General features: G+C 45.2%; 1 protein-coding gene across 2 annotated transcripts in view; it reads right to left on the bottom strand.

The window, feature by feature from the left end:
* Nucleotides 1-8,671, bottom strand: part of LOC124409338 (lysine-specific histone demethylase 1A) — a 215,924-nt gene that overhangs the window by 56,808 nt on the left and 150,445 nt on the right. The window lies entirely within an intron of this gene.

Consider the following 8,671-nt stretch of genomic DNA (forward strand, 5'->3'; position numbering starts at 1 on the left):
TTGTCCGGGAGGATTTTCAAGATACCTTAAAGTTCACGGCAGGGTGAAGAAAGACGCGGGAGGACGTACATCCTTGAAGGGAAAGGACAACGTCAAAATCATATAAAAAAGGATCAAGGAATTCGAGAGTGGGGAATGGCGGAAGAGGTCGGCGACAGCAAGAAATTCACCTCGTTTACGTCATTAGCATAACATGGCGCGGCGTGACGTCATAATCGGCGAACAATGGGACATGCGTCACGCGATTGCCCGGCGTTATCCTGTGGAAAGAGGGACGACGGATCTGAGAAGCCGAGTTGCAGGGGGTGAGAACGGCTGTCTTCGCCTGCCGTGCTCTCCTAGAGGTTCGCTCATATCATAGAAAGGACGAGGCGACGGATAGCCAATATGGTGGGTCTTACACGAAGGTGTTAATCGTGTTATACGTGGCACGGCACCGCCATCCGGGTCCGCAGGATGTTCGTGCGTTGACGCATAACAATTTATGAAAGTGTGTGATCTCGATTCTACACGCAGAAAAGGATCCTTGGATCCTTGCGTGGGGGTTGTAGGTACGTGCAAATATGCCACAAGCCAAAGTGGAGAATTCGAAGAGAAGAGCGCGAGCGTCGGCGGTCGATAACTTTCGATTAACCGAAAGCTGCGTATGAGCTAACGAAACGTTCAGATTCGTTCAAGAAAGTTGAATTTATTTCCACCCATCCGATGACCCTTGGGAGAATAATTTGTGGATAAGCAACACGGAGACATTCAGTTGGATCAGGGGATTCACATTCGGACAAAATTTTTTACTTTTACTCACAATTCACGTTTGTTAGTTAATTATATATGCACATGGGGCATTCCATGTCAACTCGACCAATGATTTTCCCTCACAATTTTTTATGTACTGCAGGGTTTTTCATACGATTCTCCGGTGATATAAAAAGCACTACTGAATTTTTTCAGGTTTTTCTTACAACCGTTAATTTTTTACGATTATTCAAACTTATTTAAAATGAAAATGTCCGATATATATTAGATCAAGTACACCCTAGGTAAGCAGGTATTACCATTTGCTTAATATAAGTTACATAGGAATGGGAATTTCTTTATTTGCATTGTTAGGAAAACAATTTTGAAATTATTGTGAAATGACTTTACCGTTTGTATCTGGTTACCAATAGTAACAGAATCTTTCGGATTGTGGTACCAAACTTTTTCATAGAAAGGACCAAACCATTTCTGTGTCGTGTGCAAAATTATTCAAGAAGATTTTTTTGGTTTCGTTGATACAACGTTCGGTTTGATTATACATTAAACCTAAAATTTGACTAACGTGACGTAATTTACCTTTCGATCAGGGCTCCTGTAAATACGTCAATTTTTTCACTCCTCTTTTGCTCTATTATCCGGATTGCGAATTATATACTCGGCGTCATAACAGTACCGCAATATTTAAGGATGTAGGCACCGATATATTATGATATGTAAATATATATAACGAGGAACGGTTTCCTGGAAATGAATAAAGTACGCAAATCACGTCCCCATCCCATCTTTCTTCTAACAGCTTTGCGTGTGTGCCGACTGGTAGGAAGTATATATACACATATACATCAATGTATATGGTACAATAAAACGTCTCGCGGCGCTACAGCCCGCGGTGTAAGTTCCTGCAGGGTGCGTTTACTGTTTGCACAGCCTTCCCGCCGCGTCGCTCCTCCGACGAATAATTCACACAACGATCGTGCTTTAAGCACTCGTAAAATTCTGCCGGGTTGATAATATCGACAAGTTATCGGCAGGCATTGGAGACCAGCTAGAAGTGAGGAGGAAGCGTGGCGTTAAATTATTAAATAACCTAAGTTGGGCCTTGACAGTGTAAACTCGAAGACGGAGAAAGTAGTCGGTATCCGCATACACGAGGACACAGAAATATATCGTCGATGCGACACTGAAACTTAAGCTCCGTCGCAACGACGAGGTGTCATCACGGGGCCAGGTGGATCGCGTGCAATATTACCGTAGATTATTTTTCAGCTCCGTGAGAATATATCAACCTTCAGGAATCGAATACCAAAGAATACGTGGTTCGGGCGTCGAGTAAGTCGATGGAACAACAAAATATGAAAAATAGTATAAAAATTCATCTATTCGGGAAGAGCTGCGATGGCATGTTTTCGATTTCAGGGTCAAGGTGGCGCGGTCACGGCAGCCTGCTTCTTCCCTCGTTTTAGTCAGGAATGAGCCTAGAAAAACTGGTGGAATAAAAATGACGAGAGGACGATACCAGTAAGAGATCGCTGTGAAATTGTTGGGAATATGGTTCGGCGACGGAGACGGCACTTTGACAATTGATACACCGCCCTAGAAGCGTGACTATTACGTTCCAGTGGCGACAGGCGCGTTCCGTAAATTAATACGTCACTAAAGCCAAGCCGGTCCAGCCGGATGTCGGGCGTATACGCTCTTTTCGATACGCCAGCGAGTCACTCGCAGCGCACGATCATAACGCTTGCCCGATCCGATATTCGTGTTCCAGGTTCGTAATTCTACCCGACGGTAATAGCTCGAAATATTCGTTGCTTTAACTCTCTTCACGGGCAAGCTTATCCACGCCATTCTGAAATTCGCAGTCGAATACGCGCAAATTTGTTTCAAATTTTTTCATTTAATTTTTATCAGAGAAACGGATTAAACGCGAAGAAATAATGAGAAATCAAATTTATCTGGGGATCACACGTCCCAATTTTTACTCAACGATGAATTACCGAGTAACATGGTTTTGAGTGTCTGGATAATTTTGGATTTCCCAGGCAAACAATAGTTGTATCATGGAATAGTTTTGATTGAATCGGGAATAACTGAAGATCACTGGAAATAGCGGTAATCTTTAAATGTAACAGACTCGAAAAAAAGACAACATTTTCTTCGTTCTGTTTACAGATCTTCATCCGTAAATGGCGAGTTGATCGATGTACCTGAATCTGAGAATCTAGTTTAAACATCGTTGCACCGGATTGAGTTCCATTGAACAGTTTCTTAAATTTCATGAAATTCCTGAATTTATACAAAAATTCTGTACTTTCCCATAGATTGTTATCAAGGTACATATAATAATGCTAATGTAACGACTGAACGCCCCGTGAGATTTCGGTGATGCAAAGTTTCACCTTAGGTAGACTATACGCGGTTGATTATCGGTACTTTGCGATTCCGCAGATTTATCGATCCCCGGTAATAGGTGAAGTGAGGAAAGATGCGAAGCAATTTTAACGGACGCAAACTACGTCGAGAACTACTGGGAGATTCATCGCAGAGAAGGTATAGGCTGGCTGTCGTTTACTGAGGAATAGATGCAGGCGAGTCTTGCGACTATGAGGTTCGTTCCTCACCTTCCTCTTCTTACCGCCGCGTGTCGGTTGGGGCCGAACAGGTGGGACGAGGAAGAAGCGAGTTTCGAGAGGCTGGGCTGGACCGAGATGGAAAATGCTCGCGTCGGTGTGCTCGCGTGTTGAGCGAGGGCCACGGACCACGGAGTCAGCTCGACCGACCAGCGCGACCAACCGGTCGAACAACTTTTTAACGAGCCATACGCCGAGACCCTGAGTCGACTCGACCATCTTCGCTTCGAAATGAACTCGCGGTGAGCGATACCGGCGATTCGGCCGCTATTTGCTCGCCATTTTCCACCTCGTTTTCAGACTTTCTTGCCGCGAGCTGCTTCTTTGTTTGCCTTCAAAAATTCAAGATCAAGAGGAGGGCGCTTCGTGGAGAAGAAAAGCAGCGTTTTAGGGCTGTTCGAGGAGAAATTTCGTGAAACACACCGTGAGGCAAACCTACCCCAGGATGTTCAAAGATCGAGTTTCTGAAAATAGATCGAAAGCTTCTTCGTCGGTTCATCTTCTTAACACATCTGGCGCTGGAAGCACTTTGAAAACTCTGACTCGATCTTCAGGAAAGTTTTCGCACCTGCGGGTCGTTAACGCTTCGTCGGGAAAATCGTTGATTCGCGGTCAGACAAAAGTGGGAGATCCATGTGGAAGAAAAGGCCTTCAGCTTTTCGAACTTGGTTTCCTCTGTGATCCCGTGCCTTCAACTAATGCTCAAAAATCAAAGTTCAAAAGAACCTCCCACCCGTTTCACGCAATCTTTGACTCAAAACTTTCTTCCCCGAAGCGAATCACGGCTGATTTTAGTCCTCTTTTTCTATAAAGTCACTCTCCCGATCTTCTGCTTGTCTTTTTTTGACGAATCTGCATATCAATAGTATCCAGCACATAATTTTTCGGCCACGAAAGCCCCATAGTGACTGGTATTAATGATATTTTGAAATGGTTAACGTGGCTGATCCGGAGGGTTAAGAATCTACGTGAAACTGAATCGATTCGAAATTCAAAGCCACTAATTCGGCAACAAAAAGGCAGCAACGTTGACAGAGATGCTGCTGCGATCTTCGATGCTCGATCAAACCACTGCAAGATAAATGTTTTGGCCGCTGTGCAAGTTCACGTGAAGACATACGGGAAGAGGAATGATATATTTATAAGAAATAAATTAGTGGTAACAATTGCGAGCCGGTTAGCTTCAATTTCGACAGCCGGGCGTTACAGTCACCCCGCACTCGACAGTTACACGTTTTGCACGTATACGAGGGTCTTCGTTTATAGCCCACTACGACGGTCTTTCCGTCTCTCTGTTAACTGGTCCCAGTATCGGTAACTGTGAACCACTTTTTACACTATCCAGTGCATGTTGATGCAACTGGAAAAGCAAAAAGGGCTCGAAGCGAACGCATTCCATTAAGCATGAACAGCTTGGGAAGAGAGGTTCGAAGAAAAATGTCCTAGAGGCTACTGGTTCCCAAATTCGACCGGCTAATTCCTGCGGTAACAATTAATTTAATAAAACTAGAAATGAAGTCGAACCAGAGGCTCGTTGGTCTAACTTCCTGTAATCAACCTTCGTGAAAACTTCCTCTAAACTATTCAAACTCACACGGTCTGATTAATCTACGATCGATAAATCACGCATTCGGTCATCCGGTCGCTATTTAATTTCAAGGTGAAAGTCTTGCGCGGTATACATGGAGCCGCGCTGTAGAGACCGACAGAAACGTGCGTCGAAGCCAAACGTCTGTCTGGTGAAGATTCATTAAACGTATGCGGGCCAATGTAGCTTATTATCATAACTATCTCTAAGCTCACCGCACACTACTCTCCATCACATGAATATCTCGTGTCCGAGTGTCGTGGAAAAATATATTTCTCGAACCGAGACGGTTTTAAACTGTGCTTCACGCGCGTAGATGCATGTACTCGCCAGTATTTTACCGACGTGTAGTGTTCCACAGGGTGGGTCGTCGGACGTCGGCTTGAGCCAGGTTTGGGGTCAGCCGGCAGTGGTGCCAGGGTGGGAAAGGTGGGACACATTGCACCCGGAGGGTGAAATGACCTTTCTGCTTTCATCGATACCGAACCTCGGAAGACCTTTGCGATGCCCTAGTGTTTATTTGACAATAGAATGACAGCACCTATTTGCCGGCATATCGGGGCCTCCAACAAATGTCCCTAGATCCTAAGATACCTCGAACTTACTTCGCATCTCACTGCAGAGCATCGGTACGCCTGCATCTCGGTTTTCCATTGTCTCTTACTATCTTCGGTCTCGACAGGATTATGTTTATTCACCTGTCACCGTAGCGGGAACTACCATAGTTGTCCGGCAAGGCCATTTGTCAGGACGCATTCGCGTCGCTTCGACGACAGGCGACAGGAGATGGGAGACCCGAGACGGTTGACGGGTCGGAGTGTCTCTCGGCATGAGGGACGTTATACGCCCCACGTCCTCCTCGGTGAGGTTCTCCTTCTCGAAGTGCAGAGCCTAGGCAAGTAGGCACGGAGGGTACGGAGAGGCATTGCAGCTGGAGCCCGAGGGCGTGTGCTCGGTGCAGCAGGCGAGGCACACTGGATAAGTGTTAATTGGACTTTGTTGTGACCGCCGGCATTGTTCACCAAGTAATTTGCACGTGGGCCGCCGTTTGGCGGTCGCCGGTAATCACGGCCCCGAAGCCGTCCGGAGTTTGCACACACAACGGATAGTTGAGCAAAGATCGGTTCGCACGTTTCTTCGCCAGGGCCAAGCTCGCCGCGCGACCTGCGGTCGCCACGTTCTCTCCCTCCTTCGCCCTTTACCTCCTCACCCTTACCGCCTCCTCGTTCCCTTGGTGCCGAAACGTGAGCTGACTGTACTTAATTCGACGCGCAAGTTACTGCGCGAGTTCCTTCGTCTTTACAGTCCGCGCCATCTACAGGTTTCGCCAGCATGCTACGAGACCCCGCACCTTGCCGAATACATACTGTAATGGGGTTGTTTGATTTCGACGCTGAGAGAAACAACTTTTTTGCACTCTCAGAGTTAACCAGCATCTTCGATTAGAGAACAAGATCTCTTACTCCGAGTGATTTCATTCGAATGTTATCGGTATAACAGTTAAAGTCCTTGTTTTTATTTTTCTTAAGATGCGATTGAAACAGTGATTAATTAGATATGAGTAAAAAATCGATAGTCTACGAACAAAATGATCACGTTGGATTCGACAATTTCTTTTTTGTTACTGATAGTAGTTGGTAGCAGTGAATAGGTTGGATTCAATTTTCATCCAATTTATGCCCCAGCATAACCACAAAGATGAAATTTATCTTTCCGCAGAATAAAGTAAAATCGTTTTCCGAAGCTGACTATGATCCTCGTTATTTCGCCATTATGATTATCGAATGACGGTGAGGTGGTCAGCTGATAATAATTGCCATGGGCGATTGAAGAGTAAATGGCGGCACGTAGTGGAAGCGAGGGGAGAGAGGTGTATAAAATCTTGTACAGGGGCCCACTCAACGGATCGGGGGTAGTAATGAGAGGGTAAGCGAGCCCCGATAAATCCAACGGAACCCAGGATTTGTAAATTACACCCTGTCAATACTCCAAGCGCGGGTAAATAAATGAGCAGCGCCTCTACGCATGGCCCGGGCCCAAGTAAGGCCCAACCGTGAACGAGGCCCCGGACCGGCAGCGGACGATATAATAGACCGAGTCCAAGTCACCGGATTCGGCGCCGCATCTATATTGTACACACAGACAAGTCTACGGGTCGGTACCAACATTTTGTTTCCTGTAGGGGAACAAAGCGTGTTCGTCGGTCCCAAAATTTTACCCGCATAAAGCAGAGCTTCCACCACGTTTCTCCAGGTTCCCGAGATAGAATCTAGCATTCTATGCTCCTATTATACGGCACGTTATACATTTACGAACTAAAATGTCTGTCGTTGTTATGCAAACCACTACAACCGATTTTTTTACCTATTCGTAACCGGGTTTCTGTGGCACCGCGGGCCGTTTGATCCTTGTTATCTGCCAATGGATGACAATTAACCCTTTGCGGCAACAGCACCGCCTTGCTCTCGTTTCCCACCTGTTTCTCTGTAGTGCGGTCAAGGTTCCATTCCATACTTTAATTCGATGAATTCACTACAATGATGGTTGTAAAAGAAATGGGGGTTATGACCATATTAGTGTAGCGCACAGCGTGCAAGACTGCGGAACGAGAAGTTTTGCTCCCCAGCGTATCGATGATAATCCGAGCGACACCTCGTACAAATTATAAAACGGGTCACGCCATTTTTACACCGAACCAACAAAGCTAAGGTTTGAGCTCGGCCCAGCTACACTTGGGCATGGTTTTCTGCAGTTTTACTTGTCCCTTGTGCAAATGCATATTCCTGCTTTTCTTATTCTTATCATCATTTTTATCCTTGTCGTTACTGTTGTTGCTGCTGTTATTACGAAGGAAATTGAGAAATTCTTAGCGGTGATATAATGAAAAATTTGAATGTAACGCGGTATTGCATCAAGGAACGAAAACGAGCAAAGAATATTCAATTATGGCTTGCAATAAAAATTCGCTGATTTTAAAGTCGAAGGATTCTGATTATGGGCTGATACGTCACTGCTCGCTCTCCCATTCCCATCCGCACCCGGAAATATATACCTTATACTGCGTGAAATTGATCTCTGCTTCTATCCTAACAATGCCCTAAACGCAATGACTCAATGGTCAGCGGATGATAATTGATGCTTTATTATCTGTTTGAAACCAGCAGCTCCATTAGCATCCCTTCGGCGATTTCTTGGTAAGTCATCAAACACGGCGATCACGACTAAGATAGTTGGGGTAACTCGATTGTCTGTCCATCTGTTTGTCTATCCGTCTATCCAATCACCGTTACTAATCCTAGTTTTCACTGGAAATTATTACCCACGACACGAGGGGAGAGATCGAAACCACGAATTAGTGATCCCGGTTCGACCTAAATTCCCAGTTCGAGGATTTCGGCTCAGTTTAATACCACGTGAAAATAACATGCCATTCAGCTATGTATTGGTGTCTTCATGTACATACGTTTGCAATCAATGTCGAAAAGAACGTTTTTTTCGCGTCAAAGAATCTATATATATTAGGCTGATCTTTATTTGGGGATTGGAAAAATTTTATTACCCACGACTTCATTTCCGGGATGCGTTGCAACGCCACTCAAAAACAGAAAGTGTTTTGAAAACACACAAACTGCCGCTAAACCATGTGAAATACGCGCCACCTATTTTAAAATGGTTCTACCAATTCAGAAACCTTCTT

The sequence above is a fragment of the Diprion similis genome, chromosome 8, assembly GCF_021155765.1.
Source record: "Diprion similis isolate iyDipSimi1 chromosome 8, iyDipSimi1.1, whole genome shotgun sequence".
In the NCBI taxonomy this organism is placed as follows: Eukaryota; Metazoa; Arthropoda; class Insecta; order Hymenoptera; family Diprionidae; genus Diprion; species Diprion similis.